This window comes from Triturus cristatus, chromosome 7 (genome assembly GCF_964204655.1).
Source record: "Triturus cristatus chromosome 7, aTriCri1.1, whole genome shotgun sequence".
Classification (NCBI taxonomy): domain Eukaryota; kingdom Metazoa; phylum Chordata; class Amphibia; order Caudata; family Salamandridae; genus Triturus; species Triturus cristatus.
The window spans coordinates 692,900,487-692,919,472 of NC_140590.1; the positions used below are offsets into that span (position 1 = coordinate 692,900,487).

An 18,986-nucleotide genomic window follows, 5' to 3' on the forward strand; every position below is an offset into this window, starting at 1 on the left:
ACACATTTGAAGCGGGCCATACAGTGCAGCATACATGCATTGTATTAAATGTCTGGGAATATGAATAAATAGGAGAAATGAATACAGTTCTCCTACTTACCGTGTCTCAAGGAGGGATTGTTTTTTTTATGCAAAGCTAGGTCAGACAATCTTTGTCGTTCTTGCTGTACATCACTTTTTCTGGCTGATAGAGTTCGAAAGTCAAAAGCGCCACCCATGGAATGCCCCCTTCCTGTCGGCCTCATGTTCCTAGCGTGATCAGTCAGGACCCATCCACATGCCCTTGGGCACTGAATCGGCAGCACAAGAGTGAGATAGAGGGTGCTCCTGCTGCCGCTTCTTCTTTTGGGGACTAATTTATTCCAGGATGGGCCCCACATTGACTAAAACCAACAAAACAATATAGAAACATGTAAGCAAGTTTTTTGAGTTCAGATGCCTTCTTGGATTTTAGACCATAAAATCCCCACCTATGACCGCTCTCTTTGCTTTATCTTAGACTGCTGATCATAGTGGTTATGAGCTACTGAACTCCTGGAAGATCCCTTTTATGGATGTCCTGTGACTCCTGTGACATCAAGTCCTCCTGGCGCAACGTCGGTCTTCTTGGCCACCCACTCTGCTGCATCCTAGAGAAGAAAGTAAAAAGAGAACAAAGTTAGTTTTCGGAAACCTATTTTGCTAAAGACAAAGGCATTCAAGTGAATATAACAGGTAAAGGGATGCCCCAGCTTTCTCAAAGGTCATCAGTTACCAAAAGAATTATAAAAGAGCATTTGAGACCAGGGACGGCTGGTTTCTAGGGGCGCGATGGGCTTTGCCCTGCCACCCTGGGGGAGTAAAAAAATGCGTGATGGAACACCGAGCAGCTAGCAATAAATTGTGCTGGCTGCTCGGTGAACAAACATGTACATCTGGGGATTTCTTGAAGAGGGGGATCGCCATTGGCTGTGCGCAGGCCTTGGCTGGGTGAATATTTCTTTGACCTGGAGCCAGAGAGCAGGGCTTTGATGACACACTGGTGGGCGTGGTCTGTGTATCACTGCCAGAATAGCATTTGACTTTGGATGTTATTCATATGTCACAGGGAGGAGTCGGAAGCCCTCCATTAATTTAAATGGCTGGGGCAGGGCAGTCAGCTTAGACAATGTAGGAGTTGGGGGGTGTGGGGGTGTCAGTGGCATCTGCCTCTTCCATGAGCTCCAGCAACAGTTCTTGATTTTCAAAATGATTTGTGGGCTAGGGTCTGGAGGAGGAGTCCAAATCCAGCAGTTTTCAGATCCTTCAAGGCTGAGGCTTGTGCCTCGTTGTCTGCAGTCCAGTCACGAGGAGCCCGGCGTGAGAACGTTCCATAGGTGAGTTACTAAAGTACATTATAACAAGCATTTGCAATGCAATAGGTCTCGCATTGCAAGAGTTTGAGCTATTGGCATTGTAAATGACAACGCCTTTTATTTATGTGTTTTGAAAACCTGCAAGTGGTGCGTAAATACGTATTTTGTAATTAAAGTCCTCACATAGGAGAAGCAAGGCTGGCAGCAAAAGAGGCACATTTTTGCCGGCCTTGCTTCTCGTAATCAACGACTACAAGTACAAAATGCGTGTTTGCTCACCACTTGCAGGTCTTTAAAATACATAAATAAAAGGCATTGTCATGTTGACTTTTGTTTTGAAGTAGTCCATGTATGTTATCTCTGCATTTATATTTATTGAATGTTGAATTTTGTTTTGTAAATCAGACAGATTATGTCGCTTAATGGGATAGGTGCTCCTTTCAAAAATAAATTTGGCATTTAGCGACTGGTACTGTGGAAGCATCTGCTTTGCTAATGGTTTACCATCCGTTTTTGATAAGCAGAAACATATAAGTGGGTTGCGTCTGCTAAGCATTGACACATTCCACAGCGAATCACAACAAAGAGTGTAACACATATTACACACTCTTCCGTTTGTTGTTCTTTATGTATGTATTTCACCTACTATATTAAATGAGCATGTCTTTGTTTGAAAAACCACCCTTAACTCCCACAAATTAAACATGTAATCAAAAAGTACATAATGAGGTAATGCCATTCTTAGCTCAGGTCACCTGAATTTGTGGAGGAAAGCAGGTGTGGTGAAAAAGTGTGGCCAGAAAGAACAGTGACTAGATTAAGGGAGTAAAAATAGTGCCTCGAAGATGCTTGTATCTAATCGGAGGTGGTATCAATGGAGCAATAGCAAATTGGACGTAGAAAAACAGGGCTGTTAATGTTTTTATCTTTTGGAAATGGACAAGACATAATGGGTGCAACTGATGCATTTTACCAATATTACCAAAGTCCATGCCAGAGCACAGCACAAATGTGTTTGGTTGGCAAACTCTCAGGGACCATGAACACGTCATTTGAAGTTGCTACGATTTGCACATGAAGCCCCTTATTTTAGAACTTGATACACAAAGTGGAGCCTCCTATCTTAGTGTCTGGACTGTTTTCTGCTCCCGCGCGGAATGGCTAAGACAATACATGCCGACATAAAGACATAGGAAGGGGGAGGCGAGGCAGGTAAAAGAAGCAAGGATATGAGTGGAAGACATAGGAAGGGGAGGAGAAGCAGGGAAAAGAAGCAAGGATATGAGTGGAAGACATAGGAGGAGGGAGGCGAGGCCGGGTAAAAGAAGCAAGAATATGAGTGGAAGACATAGGAAGGGGAGGAGAGGCAGGGAAATGAAGCAAGGATATGAGTGGAAGACATAGGAAGAGGGAGGCGGGGCCGGGTAAAAGAAGCAAGAATATGAGTGGAAGACATAGGAAGGGGAGGAGAGGCAGGGAAAAGAAGCAAGGATATGAGTGGAAGACGTAGGAAGGGGGAGGTAAGGCAGGCAGGGTAAAATAAGCAAGGACAGGAGCAGAAGACACAGGAGGGGGGCGAGACAAGGTAAAGAGGCAAGGACAGGAATGGTGCACATAGGGCATGCACAGGGAAGGGGGGCGAGGCAGGCTGAAAGAAGCAAGGATATGAGTGGAAGACATAGGAAGGGGAGGCGAAGCAGGGTAAAAGAAGCAAGGATATGAGTGGGAGACACAGGACAGGCACTGGGAAGATGACGAAATGAGAAATAGCTCGGTATTTAGAGGCAGTGTGTCTGCATAGACTCAAATTAATCGGACCAGCCTGCAAACGCTGAAAACAAACTGATCCATAGAATAATTTTGCCTTAATCTGTGAAAAGGGTTCCCAAGAAATAATAACGTAAACAGTTACATCTTTATCTCAGAAAATGGAAGAAACCGCAGGAAAAAAAGTAAATCCCCTAAATATATAAATTCGCTGCTTTCCAAGAAGTGCTTTCTGATTTAAAGGATGAAATAAAGAAACCTCTGTGAATACTGCAGCAAGCTGAACTAGCCCTGTGGTGGGGGAGGGACAGTTGTGAGAGGCGCCATGAGGAAACAATCTCTCGGCATGCTGTGGCGGGGGCGGGGAAGCGCATTCCAGGCGGGGGAGCGGACCCTTTGAAGTATGATGCCGAGGCTGTGGCTACACGTGCACGCGCGAGTGGACTGAAGCGCTTCCCCAAACGGATTGCATGGCGGCACGATGCACGTGATTGTGCGCGTGCTCGCCATGCAATCCACTTTTGGGAGCACTTTGAAATGCCCCTCTTACTAGAGTCTCGCATTGCGATTGCGTAAACGCAATAGCTAGGCGAGACCTAAAAATCAAGAGAGGCAGTTATAAAACGACCGAGCAGCGCAGGCTGTTTAAACTGCTCCAGGCCAGCCCGGCAGATCGAGGTCTTTACTGAGTATTATTAAAACAGGGGCGGGGAAAGGGCCTCCTCTCAAACATTACTTTTTGATTTTCAATTACAATTCAAGAATGTAACTATTTTCAGTTTATCAAGCTTCAACTGTACTTGAGTACAGAAAAGTAATGTTGAAATATTACGAGACTCCAACTCCCAGAATGCATTTGCGTACTAATCATGGCGCTCAAGTTCGGAAGAAATAGTGTAGGTGCCTAAAATGTTTGAGATACGGCCCATTCGCCTTTTGAATAATTGAGCTGCTGGCCTCCCAGCGGCTTGAGGGCATGCTCTGCTTCTATGAGGTATTTTACCATGTGTGAAACATGAATCAACAGCAGCAGCATAACGTGAACAATAATTTAAAGCTTCTCTGAAGAGCAGTGGGGCAGCAAAATGTGTACACCAGAGGACGTAATGCTCCATAAAGTAAACAGAAAATGTAATTCTACTTTTGTGCTTCACTTTTAAAAATAAGGTTAAAATGTATTTGAACTCTAAATACCAGATAGCAGCTTGGCCCTCCTCCTTGTGCACGCCTGCATAACATTGTTGTTTGGTGCCTAAAATGCTTGAGATGGGTGAACACGTTACCCCCTTACAGTAAATAATGAAACACAGACTCAGCAGCTTCAAGTCACCTTGTATCCCACTTCAGAAGATGCCAGGCTGTTGTTCTAAACTCCCCAAGAGCCTCGGCACAGGAACAGTCTGTTCAGCACTTCTTGAGCTGGTGGTTGAGATGCCCCAGCTCTGAAGCGAGACGCCATTGGAATTACAATCAGAAAGCTACACCAAGGCTACGTGCATACATGTGTTATATATAAGTGTTTCAAAGCACAGTATAATGCTAGAAATCGGACGTAGGAACAGAAGAGGGAGGATGGCGGCGCAACTGGAAAGCAGGGCAATGCCAGGAGAGATGCTTCTGAATCTGCTGTGTGGACCCTGGTGTAAGGAGCAGGGCACCACTTTCAGGCTACCGGGGTATCCTCGCCGCAGCACCTTGCCAATCCCCTGCACCAGCCTTGCTGCCACTGTCTCAAAGGTTGAGGAAGCAGTGCCAAGAGCAGGATGTGAAGATGGTGATGGAGTGTAAAAGTTAAATGACTGTTGACTCTATCAATCCTCACCTTTAAATGTGAGTTATGACAACAATTTTGATAAAAATGTGTAAAACGGTAAAAGATGAATAACTTGAGATTTTCCACTGCATTGTAAAAACATGCAGAAATGCTTTGAAACATAAACATTGTGAAAGATGTAAATAAAAGAGAGAGAAGAAGTTATTTGTTTATGCAATATAATCACATGATTGAAATCTAAACATGAATAAACATGAAATGTGATACTAGATACTTTTAAATGTGATAAATGAATTAATGCTTATGTAATCAAACACTGGAAAATGATTGAAACGTTAGTTTAAAGATTCTTGACAAGTACAAGAAATCTGTTGTTTTATTTTGGTAACGCCTGAAAATGAACGTGAATAACAAAGGCAACGCATAATAATCTATTTGAAAAATAAAATTACGTGACATCTTTTTCGTAGTACCTAATATTGGCATGTAACTTTTGGAGAAAAGAATACCGAGTGAATCTATTAAGAAAACCGAAATATTCATATTAATGTATGTTTCGTATTAATTATAACGTTCTAATGATTTAACAAGTTTCATGAAGGCCTCAAATGCTTTCTTTACTTGTTCGAAAAACTGAATCTAGCTGAAGTAGTCATTTCAAACTCTGTGAGAACTTTTCCGTATGTTTCTTTCCATGCTTATGAACAATAGGCACCTTGAAACAGCAACACTTTTGACAGAAATGTATCAAAGCAAATGCAAACCCAGAGAGAGCGTCTGGGAACGGACAGACAGTGAACAAATTAATTTTCTTACTTCCGAGGAAAGGATGGGAAATTATAAAGTTGTTGAAAATGATGAGTCCGGATTTCTTAGTGAGTTATTAATCACACCATGAGCAGCCCACTGTGGACAACCAATGGAAACCATAATGTACAATGGAACTGATAGTTTGTGGGCATAAACTGAGAACTTTTGAAAGTATAATTGCCTCCTTGGAAGAGGAGCCGGGGATGTAGTCGGACTGAACTCTGATTCTGGTTCCTATGCCAAACCCTATTGAACTGAACCTTCCGAACTGACTCCACCTGTACCCTGCCAACTGGTAAAGTGTGCAGGCATAACTCTTCAGCTGGAGAGTTTATGGACTCATTCCTTTGACTCCTTATGCTTTAACTCTGCATATTTGATTTGTATAACCCGAAATGCTGAACTTGACCTTTCCATATGTCTCTTTCTTTCTTATCCCCAAGGTGATCAGCATATGTAAAAGATTTGGATCTGTATTATATTGTGTGACTAATTGTACTAAATGATTATCTAAAGACAAAGCTTCAATGTGATTTGTGTTTCTTGACCATTTAAATTGAGATTTAGATAAACAATTAGAAGAGAAGATTCGTATTTGTGCTATTCTTGGTGTGGAAATTTCTTGTCGTAAGCTTTATCAAATTAATGTCTTCTTGAAAGGTTGTTTATTGTCTGCATGAATTCGGCATTCTTCTTATTCCAGATCCTTATAAGGATTTGCCACATGTTCTCTTTTAACCAAGTCCTTGTTAGCTCACATAAAAGATCCATTGGAGGATCTATTGACTGATGGATGGTTCAAATTGGGCCCAGAGAATGAACAGTCAGGAAATAAATGAAAGATTGTAAGTATATGAGTCTGGTTGTACGTTTAGCTATTAAAAAGCCCTGTTTACTTTCCACCCTAAATCTTGTTAGTAAGCTGTAAAATGAGCTTTTGGATACCTACATACCTTGTTCCTTTCCTGTTTGTTGGCAGTCATTCATTATCCAATGCCTATGGATTGCACACGTGTTGGCAACAAATCCTTCCTGTCTCACATCACCGGCACATTGGAGTGGGTGAGAAGAGGCACACCAAGGAAATCTGAGACCAGAAGACAACTTACTGGCAGGACTAGTGGCCTCACCTTTAGTCGAGATGCGGTGCTACAGGAATGCCTGCTGCTGAGGCTTTTTTTTCAGCTACCAGTGCCATCTCTACTCTACCACCTTCCACTCATTGGGAGGCGCAAAGGATGGTCTTAGCTAATGACTGCCTCCTGCTCCTGAGTCAGGTGGGAGAGGGGGCTAGATGCTGGGGAGGAATTGCCCTGTCCCTGGTAGGCAGTAGCATCCACACCAAATCCACTTCGCCAGTCCTACCCGTCTCCACTTTCTGAAACCCCACTTGCTGCTTCACTGAGCACTTAGGGGCAATTCTTTCTCATGGATGGCTATTGCTGGGTCTAAACCTGTGCATATAAGGCTTCTCTAAGCTAGTGGGGCTATTCTTGGCAGTATGCAGATAGAACTGTGCATCTGAGGCTGCACTGAGAAGATGAAGTTCCACTGGCCATGTGCGGCCTTTAATATGCATTTGAGGCTGTAACTGGGATTTGGAGAGTTTACCTGGGAATATGGTAGTTGTGCCTGGGCATGTGGTTGCGGTACCTGGTTCCAAGATACTAGCCTGTAATACCTTTACCCCTGAAATGTTGAGGAAGCACCAACCTTTTTAGGTTTGGCTTGGTAGTGCATTCGTCTGCTCACTTATTATTTACACTATACAGAGCCCCCTCTTGCCATTGTTCAATTGCAGCATGAGAAAAAATTTGGGTCAGCCACTAGGAGTATACATCTCTCATTGCATGCTACTGGCTGCTTGGTCTGTCACTCCACCTTAGAGGAGACCGAGCACACTCCAAGGCTTTTATTCTCCAACTGCTCTTGAGCACTAGCTCTGCTGTTGGTGGTACAGGTAATTTAGTTAAGACAGGTGTGTATGTGTAAAAATCATGAAATGCGCAGTCTTTCTACCTAGCGTCCTTGGCTTTTTTTGTGGCATATCTTTTCTACATAGACCCCCCTCCCCCGTCCCCCTGGGCCCTTCTCAAATCAGAATCTCTGCTGGATTCAGTTACTGTATAGAGACACCAGAATGTCAGAAGCCCCGAAATGAACCAGTGAGGCAAGGACATGAGGACAAAAAGACAGGCACAGGCACTGGGGCAAGGAGAGCAGGGAAATAGAACCCAGGTCAAGCAGACAAGGACTCAAGGCAATAAAAAGACCAGTCGCACAGATATGGGGCACTGAGACATGGACAAGGACAGTGAGGGAAGGGTATTAGAAAACCAACAGGCACTGGGACAGGAGATTCTGAATTGAGGCAGAGCAACACAGTCACTGGCACCAGGAGGCCAGAACTCCAGGACCCAAAAGGCTCAGAGACACAGATGATTCAGGCCAGGTAAATACTGACATAGGCACTGAGGTAGGGGGACGCCGGCATCAGCACCAGGCCACCATGTAAATAGAGGTTTATTACTGTATACTCTAGGGTGGTGCGACAGGCGCCACTGCACCAGGTGCTGACTTCGGGGGTGGGTGGTGGCGTGTGCGCAAGTATATTATCATTTTAAAAGCACCTGCTGCCACGCTCCTGGCCTCCAGCAATTTTCATACTGCAATAAAAATGTCAAGATAACTCTTGTGATTAATGTTCTTCCTGGAGTGAGATCAGAGTTTTGTCTAGTGGAAGTTTTGACTCAAAGTAGCACAGAGAGTTAATATTCCTACTGCAAAAGACGTGTACCTTGCAGATCACAAAGTGCATGTAATGTAAATAGGTCAGGGCTTTTGTTAGAGAGATGCTTTTGTTACTTGCAGTGTATAAGTTTAAAACCTAGTATAGAACAATGACCTAATAACTGTCATCAAAGAGCTGCATGCAAACCTCAAGGTATAGATTTGAGCGTTATGATTTTACTCCCAGTCTTTCGTTATTCTAATGTTGCCAAAAAGTTCATTTCAGTAAAGCAAAGAAAAAAAATCTTATTATTAAATGTAACCCCCAACCATGATGTTATGTTTTTAATTCTGAGTATGTGATTCTCCAGACCAAGCACTGTTAGACGATACTGTCTATCAGCAGGGCTTTAAGTGGGTCGGGTCTCACCGGGTCTGAGCACCAGCAGTTTTTTTAAGGGGGCCTCGAAAGGGGTCTCTATCGGGCTCTGTTTTGTGCTCTGACACAGGCGGTCCATTTTTTTCCGGACAGCAGTGACAGCAGGCACATCGATGTGCGCTGCTCTCACTGCTCACTTCTCACTAGAGGAGAAGTTACGGCATGACGTCATGCCAGGTGAGCTTTGAAGGGGAAGGGAAATCCTTTAAAGAGAGTCATTTTCTCTCTGGATTTCCCTTCTCTTTTTGAAACGCAGGAGCAGCAACATCGTTGTGGTGTCACCAGGGCTTTAAGTGGAAGCTTTTTCAATATTATCTACAACAAGCCATAGTTGCTGCTTATTTATCTTATGCAACTAACAACCGTTGACAAAGTCAATAGTCCTGGCTTGTCGTAGGTGTAATGTTACTTGTTGTATCATATATCTGGATGCAATGACAGAAACAGCAAAATGCAAGTCGGGTGGCACACTATGCTAAGCACAGATTTTTAGCTTGTGCTTTTAAGCCACGCCCTTAATTACATAGGCCACGCCCCTTTGAGAGATCCCCCAGTTTTTTCATCCCATTTAAAGCCCTGTCTGTCAGTATGAATGACATGTGCCTCCTACACCTTGTAGTCCTCTGTCCTATGTAACATTCCAATACATTGATTTACACACATACGATTGGCTGTTTCTATGTAATATGTTTGTGATTTAAAGTGCTCTGACACCCTACACTGGTACGAGTGGCACTATAAACCTAATTAAATGCATCTGAGCGAGAGCGTGGTTGGAGGAGTTCATCCTATTCTCCACCCGAACCAAGAGTATCTCATGTACAAATGTGCTTTGACAGGGCTTTAACTGTAAGATCGGAAGGTTCAAGCTTTATCTCGACTGGCAAAGTGTTTAAAACAGTGCCCAGCAGCAGAGCTTAGGACTGGCAGAGGCAGGCCATGGGAGCTGAAAGCCATACAGATGATGACCAAGTACAGGGTCAGTGTCTACAGGCTGAACACTGAAGCAAGCCCAGTCATACAAGGGATCCGAAGAGCACATGATCTATGAGTAACTCAAGCAGCCTTTGTAGGGACCCATTTGTTTTATACTGGTTGAAATATAAGAAAATATATTGAATCTACCAAGGAGAACTCCTCAGAACTTTAACTGACTTCCCTTTGTCGCAGCATTAGGAAAAACCTAGGAGGGTGGAAGAAAAGACGTACACCATATTGGACCACACATAGAATACCATTCAGGAATAGATGCACAAAGACCAACAGAGGCAATCGAGACCAAGACACACTGTCAAACAGAGACATGGTGATGCCTTTAGACATCCCAAGACAAACTGAAAGCTATACCAACAGACACCATCTCTGCCAAAGGGACCATTAAGTGGACCGGAAGTTACCATTTGATATTCAGAGATTGCCATATACCAGCCGGCCCTAACAAACAGCCAGAGACCAACAGACATCATTGGACACACTGGGATTCACAGACACAGGAAGTAAAACAGCACCCTATGATCAAGACAGTTATGAAGTTTTCACAATAGATGTTCCTGGCTGAGTCAGATCAAGGCTCTCTATGTGTGGGTCAATGAGAGAACCCTACAGTCCTTATTGGGTAGCCAGGCCTCGCTGTTCTTGTGGGTCATGTGGTTGATGGGACCTGTCTCTATTATTTGTTGGGTAGCATGACCTTGCTATTCCTGTGGCCTATGGCCTATGTGGTTGGGAGACTTCACCATCCTTTGATGTGGATGGCAGATCTTATCAGAGGTGGCTCTATTCTTTTTTGGGTTGGCAGACTTTGCTGTTCCCATGGTTGATAAGATGCCCCTCCATTTTTTGTTTGGTAGGCAGACTTCCTAATTCATTGTGGCTGATGCGGTTGTGAGACCTTACTATTCTTGTGTTGGAGACGGTTGATCGGAGGTTGCTTCAATCTATGTTGGGCAGGTAGACCAAATTGCATTTGACGCTGATGTAGTTCATAGGAGGCCGCTCCATTCTGGACTGGTTTGATTCTGATCTTCCTGTGTTTTCCAGCTCAGGACATTGAAGTGTTTTTTGCATTCGTTTTCTCAGACTCAGCTAAGTTTTTGAATAAACTTAACATTGTGTAAACCTCAGCAACTAGACTGGCTTCTATCCTAAAGTGCTCTGATTCTTTCTCCTCTGCTCTAGGCGCTGTGCATTTGTTGCCTGTAAAAGAGTAGTTTTAAAATCTTTGTGTTTGCACATAAAGCTTTTTATGCTAAATATAAAAATGCTTCTAGTCAGAAATGCAGCAGCTACGTGCCACGTCGCAGTTTAAGGTCCGAATTAGTCTTTTTTATTTTATAATTGTCTCTAAGTTCCACAGAGTTACTCTGGATGGCAGACCTTTCTCTGTTGCAGCAGCTGAACTCTGGGAACTCATTGCCTGATTCTTTGTGTTCTGAGCAGTCCCTGCTGATATTTAGGGAAACATGGAAAACATGGTTATTTCCAGTCTTCTAGGGCTAGGTTTCAGTTTTGTCTTTGTCCATTCTTAGGCCCCGCACCAAGGTACCTCAGGGTGATATGCACTCTGTGAAATTCAAAAGTAAATAAATAAATAATTGGTTAGTTAGGAGGACCGAATGTTGATGTGATTAATGGGGTTGCTTTACTATTCCGGAGGGTGGAGGAAGGAGCTCACTGTTCTTGAGTGGAACGGCTGGCTTGGCCATTCTTGGGTAGGGAGGAAGGGAGGCCTTACTAGCCTTGTGGTGAGTAGGAACGGCTTACCCTCTGAATGAAAACACAAACCTTTAGGGCAGCCAGTCTGGGGCGATCAACGGGATGGTGATCGACAGGTCGTTGGAGACACTAATCAGAATGATGGCACCTGTCAAAGTTATATTTGTGCTGAGTGTGTCTGTACAAGTGGGCTCGTTGGCCATGGAGAGCAACACAGGGTACCTATGGGAGAAACCGATGAGGCGAGCAGCCATACCCAGTTCTTGAAATGGAGTGCAGGTACTCCTTGTCTCACAGTACAAGTTTGCTGCAGGGAAGTGCCAGTACTCTCCCATTAAAACCATAAGAGAGTGCTGAGAGGTGCTAGTATAGTGCCTTCCAAATTAAATAAGTGCAGGTACTGAGTGCCTGCCCGTTTAAAGCACTGGCAGGGTGTTTGACATAACATTATTACACACACGGCCAATCTAGCCACCTTCGTTATTAATTAATTTTTGTACTGTCACTTTAGAATGGAAAATGAAATGGAGATTTCTGAAACACACGATTTTTCTCTGTCACAGTAAAAAAAAGCACTGTTTGCTGATTATTACGTAATCTCATCACAGACTCAGCTTTCAAGTAATGCCAGGAAACACAACCAAAATTTGACTCATCAAATACACTTTCTCAGCCAAACCCTTTTTGCAAAACGGATGATAAAAGCCATAGTCTGAGTGAGTAGTCAATGTGTTTACCTCCTACAGTATGCTTGCGAAGCCCTAAATGGTGTCTGGCAAACCTCGCTTTCTGCCTATATAGCCCCCGAGTCAACCAGCTATACGGTACCACCAGCCCTTATAAGGGTGAAAGAGATATCTGCAGGCTACCTGGCAGACCTCACAGTTTCTGACTCTGCCAAATTGCTAGATTTTAGGCATATTTTTTAGGGCTTTGATCTGAAGTGAGCATTAGGTTTTCACTGTTAAGTGTTTTTTGAAGAATGTTGTAAGTTCACATTTCTGCATTAGAAACATTGTTAGTTGTATGTTAAGTTGTTTTCTATAACTGGGAACCAGGGCATTTCACAGCTATAGCTGTATGCACAGATGCATTTAGTCACTAGCAGGGCCAGCTTTAGAACTGGTGGCACCCGGTGCAACAACGCTTGTTGGCGCGCCCCCTCCCATTGACCACCTCCACCACAGATTCCCTTACCACCACCCTTTAACGGTGCCAAAGTCTCCATAACCACTCTCTCTCTCTGATGCATATATTGCACTCTCTCTCTGATGCATATATGGCGCCAGTCAAACCAGTGTAGGATGTCAGCGCACTTTGCATCACACACACATTACAGAGACAATCAATGATATATTTGTAAATCAGTATATAGGAAATGTTACATATGGCAGAGGACTACAAGGTGTAGCAGTTCCATGTCAGCAATACTGGTAGGTAGTATAGTTTGATAGTGCTTGGTCTAGAGAAGCATAAACTCGGAATTTAAAAAGAAACACCATAGTTGTGGGTTCTCTTTAATAATGAGAATAGATTTCTACCCAAATGAATCCTTTTTGCAATATTAATCTCTGCTCAAATCTATACTGTGTAACCTGCATGCAGTTCTTTGATAAAACTTATCAGCTCTGTATTAGAGTGTTAACTTATACACTGTAAGTAAGAAATTGATGTCTCTTTTAAAAGCAGTAACCCACTGACCTATTTACATTCTATGCACTGTGTAATCTGCACGGTACTTGTTTTTTGCAACAGGCCTATTAACCCTCTGCCCTAATATAGTGAGTCAAAACCCCAATCAAACAAAACTCCGATCTGTTTTCAGGAAGAACATTATTCACAGGAGTTAGCCTGACATTTTTTTAGTTGCCTGAAAATTGCCGCAGGAAACCAATGCGGCAGCAGGTGCTTTAAAATAATACTAAACATGCAAAGACAGCGCCCCCCGGAAGTCAGCCCCCGGTGCGGTGGCACCGGTCGCACCGCCCTAGCGTCGGCTCTGGTGACTAGGACACCTTCAAATGGTAAATTATATAGATTATACAGCTTCAGTGTTATTGGTTGGTGAGTAGTGGGTGCCTGGATAGTGTAGGTACTCTGGGCCTTTCCCTCGGCTTTGAGGAGAGTACAGAAGACTGAATGTAATCCTTTCCTTTACTGGGAAGCAGTGAAGTGTTTTCAGTGCTGGCTTGATGTGATCTGGTTTGTAAAGTGTACAGTTGTTTTGCAATCTGACTGTCAATGTTGTCATCTATAGCCTTGGCAGGCTGCCGCCAGCGCTCGCAGTACTAACACCACTTTATACATGCGATCTATGCCCCTCTTTCATTTCTTTGTGACATGAAAGTTACATGAAATGTTGCCTGTGGGGGGTGTGTACTCTTCACTGCAGGTCAGCTCTGCACCGTTCTCAGTCACTCTTCGCTCTCATGAAAGGTTTGTTGGCATGGAGCGACAGTAGCAGGGGGCTTTTTATAGCCTTGGCAGGCCATCACCAGCACTCCCAAGCCCACCGCTATCTGCTGCAGCTATTTATACAATTCTGTGTTCACTCTTTGCCCAAATGCAGTGCAGATGCAAGTATTCCGTTTTGTCTTTAAGTTGTGCAAGGGTGTTGGCATTTGTATAGTACACAATGACTATTGGCATGTTTCTGTGTGCCGCTGCCTGTATATGTGTGCTGCATGTCTAGGTGAGCACTTGTTCCAAGACTGGTCTCCTCTGCTAGAATTCTCCTCTCTGGGGTAAATACGATGGCACATAGTTTATATATTAACTGCTCGCAGTGGAAAGCTACAGATGTACTACTGTATAGTGTCTAAAAACCTTGGGAGCTATTGCTGACCGGACAGACTATAATATGTGAGGTTGTTGTGCATTCTGAGAAATCTTGGGTAATGTGCAGACAAAATCCAGAGAAGAACTAAATAACAAACATTACAGTGTGCTCCTAAATAATGGCACGAAAATAAATGTGTCGTATATGTCAGTGCGAGTCAGAGACATCCTAATCTCAAAAATGCTAAACTAATGGGTCCAGGAGGGATATCACAACAGAACCTTTGATGGTTTCATTGTATTTACTCTGCCACCTTCAACCAATCAACAGTCATGGGAATAAACCTGATGGGCTAATGGCCTACCTGTCACCTTGTGGCTCAGTGCACTAATGCAGCCACTGTAGGGATCTGTCTTCCACCCATGAACACAGGCTCTAATCCCTGAGATTGATAAACTGAGCACCACTGAAACTGGTGACAGCAAACACCCATTATATCAGCGCCAAATGACTTTCTTGGGTCTGAATTTTGAGCTTGAAAATTTAACTTTAACTGCCCTCAACTGTAGCAGTGACTACCTGGCCTCAGCAGCAGACAGCTGTCAGGAACTCTGATTGTATTTGTTCCATAGACTGCATGCCCCTAAAACCTGACACAGAAATTTGGCTTGCACTCACTTGGTGTCAGGCCTTCAGTATCTGAGTAGGAGATGCCAGGCTGATTAGAGCATCATCTGGAAGCGGGGGCTTCCCTCCAGTGTTGGGCTACTGGCCAGGATGATTATGAGAGGGCACTGGATAAAAGGCACATCAAGCATTTTCATTCACTCCATGTTTCTACTGTCCAGTCCTGCAAGCTGTCACATCTTAAATGTTGATCTGCCAAACACCCAGTTCTGTTCAGTATTTATACTATTTGAACCAGTTAAGTCTTAGATGTGAGCTGTTTTGCAGCTACATCTGTGACCAAATTTGTCAACTATCAGTTTCCAGTCGTGAGCTGCCTGTCAGGCTCTTAACTCTGATTCCATGTGGTTCAGCAATCTTCTGTCAATCAAGTCTCTGGTTTTATGACCGTTGTTTGGGTATTTATTTTATTAGTGGTTGAAACAAAAGATGTTTCTGGACTGGACGAGGACTTCTTTAATGATAATCATACACTAAAGAAGGTGGTACTTGCTATGCATTGTTTTGTTTTTGGGGCCCTTGGAAGCAGCATGAACTTGATACTCTGGATCGGGGAGGGCATCAATAGCAGCCCACTAAGTGGTTCTTTAGCTCAAAATACAAGAACTCTTCTGCTTAAGGGCATGTTGTCTTTATCCTTTTTTATGGTATGCACAGTCTGTCTACAAGATGAATCATAATCTTCCAGGGCTCTCTATGGCGCCTCTGTTTGAAGTCATGATTTCTAGCGGCATTCTTACCTACTTCATATTAACTGCTGGCTGGCTATCGTTTGTATCCAGCACAGACACTGTAAGCCGTATGGCAGTGTAAAGTAATAAATTATGCCTTTTCAAAAACAAGCTCTTTTGTTGGGCAGGAGCAGCAAGAAAAGATGCATTACAAAGCAAAAGACGTGTGTGTAAAAGGTAAACAGTGATCAATGTCCTGGTCTAAAATGTCACCATTACATTTGGGGTGAGGCAGAGCTTGCCAGTGTGCTAATTTGATAAATGCTTCTAAGTCAAGCCATCATAGTAAGCAGGTTCTGTTTTTATAGTTAAAATGTATTTTAACAACATAACATGCATCTGATATAAGAATGGAGCAACTGTTTAAAATGTAAATTGTAGTATTCAAATAACATGTCTGTAAAGCGCTTTCTGGCATACTTTGGAGGTTTTGTAAATAAGACATTGGCATTTAGCACATTCTACCATTCTGTATTGCCTGGTTGATAGAATTTTCATGTTGCCCTACTCACTACTCTTTGTTCTCTGCAATGTCATCTTACATCTCATTTTTACATATGCACTATATTGTGTCAAATGTACACCTCCTTTTTACTTGTTCACAGGGGCAGTCGATTAACCCAGTAACTGGCAGCAAGACCAGCATCACTACAAGACTCAAAGCACTGTCCTTCTCACACCACTTGAATCCCTAACTCCTTTTCTGTTTTACAAAATGAATACAGTTGACCAACTACTCTTCACACCATTGTTTACACTTAAAGAAGAAGAGAAAATGAAAATCAAAGGTTTAGGTCCTGATAAGCCTGATATCAAGCTTGCACAGTATGCAAAAGATCCTGGAAAATATAATACTAGAAAATTCAGTCCTACATGGTATACAAAGAAAATGTGACTTATGCTAGCACTTATAAAAAATCACTGTTCTTCTTGCCCTGCTTACTGTTTGGTGGTAAAACACCATGGACAAAAACAGGAGTTACAGATTAAAAACATCTCTCTGAAAAAATAAAGAAGCACAAGGCATTTAAATCTCATCTAGATAGCTCAATAAAGCTTGCCATGTTTGGAAGAATGCATATTGCTTCACAGCTGGGAGACAACTATCGCACTGGAATAAGAAACCATAACCTAGAAGTTGATAAAAACAGGTACATTTGACCTAAATTGATTGTATTTGTGCTTTTTTGTAGCACTTTTGAATTGCCATTACATGGTTACGATGAGCAGGAAGGTTCTTCAAATAAAGGAATCTTTAGAGGACTAGTTGATTTTCTTACCAGCTTAGACAGTGCAATGGGCACTCACTTAAAATCAGCAACAGTTTTTAAAGGCTCTACCAAAACCATACAGAATGAACTCCTGAACTGTATGTTGGAAGTAACAAGAGACCTCATAATACAGCAGCTACAAAGCTCTGAATATGTGTCCATTCAGGCGGATGATACTACTGATGTATCCACACAGACTCAGTCCTTACTGGTTTTCCGCTATGTTGATGCCAACAATAAAGTTGTTGAGAGATTTTATTGTTTTAATCACCTAAAAGATTCTTCTGCTCATACAATTGTGACAACTCTGCTTCAGGAACTTAAGAATGTTTTCCCAGACACCAGTGACAAAATAAAATCATTGCTCAAAGCTATGATGGGGCTAGTGTGATGAGTGGCCGCTCTGGCGGATTCCAGAAAAAAGTTATAGATGTTTACCCAATGCACATTATGATTATGGAGCAAGCAGTATGAACTATCTCAAAAGTAAAAAAACATAACTTGCTATTGTGGGTGTCTTTCCTGCATTTTTCTCATGATCTCCAAAAAGAACTGAAGTTCTCTAGCACATAGTTTCTAGAAGACTTCTAAAATGGGCCCCAACTCACTGGAATTTCCATGTACGGCTGTCAATATGATCTACGAGTACAGAGAAGACTTGAAAAGATGCTTTAAGACCGTTGAAAGTAGCAGTCATGAATCTGTTGCTGTACGCGAGGCCCATGGATTCATTAGACAGGGAGGTTCTTTCCTTCCTTTTTTATTTCATGACATATTGCCCAATGTGGACATTTTGTATAACCAACTACAAAAGCGGGACATAGATGCCTTATATATACAAAGAGCAACAACAGATTTTGTCAGCCGCATCATCCATGTCAGGGCTTTTGTTGACAATCTAGATGCTAGACTACCAGTGGAATCTAGGTTTTCAATCCACAGAACTGAAATAAAGGTCTTGGACCAAGTTGCAAAAGAAGTTTGTGATATTATCATTGTCCATGCCAAAGAACGATTTGAATTTACCAAACATCTTGTAAGTGCTACTTTACTCCAAAGTGACCACTTTGACAGACATGACAGATCATTTCCAAATGAAATACTCAACTAAACTATAAAGGTATTTCCCATGCTAAAGAAAGAAAGATTGAACACTGAACTATCAATCATATATGGGAGTGTAGTGAAGACACAACTCCTTGTAGTAGTTCAATACTTTATTGAACTAGATACATAAACAGGTGAGCGCCAGGATACACCTCTACTTCCACCGCCGACCAACTGCTACTCTCCCGAATCCGAATGTCACTTACTCAGTGACATTCCATGCACGCTCACACTCTCACCTTAAAGACACATCCACACATACCAACACATCAACATCAAAGTAGGACACAACACATCCCCCCCCCTAAATAACAAACACGACAAATCACCAAAAATTTAAAAAAAAAAAAACAAAAAAAAAAAATAAAAAAAATAACAGCTTCCATCCAGGAACACAAAACAAAAACAACACTACTACACAATATACTCCTTGAGCCAACTAGGCAAAATCCTTTTCCTTTTTCCAATATCACCTTCACCTGAAACAGCACTTCCATGTGTAGGTACCATGACGCTTCCCTGTGCTGGAGCTACCATGACTGGCGGACGCATCACAGACCCTTCCCCCTCCGTAACAACAGAAGAATTCCCTTCACCCTCATGAATTAATTTATCCTCCTGAGCCACCTCACAATCCCTCGCTTCCTCAGCAGCTAACTGCGATTGTAGATTACTGTTCTCAAAATAATCCTCCACCCAGTCAAAATCTACTCCTTGATCTCTCATACGATCATCTCCATCCCGACCGCTAACCACAGCTATGTCTTTCAAATTCCACACTCTTCCATCACTCAATCTCACAGAATTCCTCAAAACCTCCATTACTTGCTTGGGTGCCTCAA

The 18,986-nt window shown here is 42.8% G+C and overlaps 1 long non-coding RNA gene across 1 annotated transcript in view; it reads right to left on the reverse strand.

The window, feature by feature from the left end:
* Nucleotides 1-255: 255 nt before the first annotated feature.
* Nucleotides 256-18,986, reverse strand: part of LOC146810349 (uncharacterized) — a 128,351-nt gene continuing 109,620 nt past the window's right edge. The window contains exon 3 of the long non-coding RNA XR_014965678.1: nucleotides 256-629. This is a non-coding gene — a long non-coding RNA (uncharacterized LOC146810349). The remainder of the gene's footprint in view (nucleotides 630-18,986) is intronic.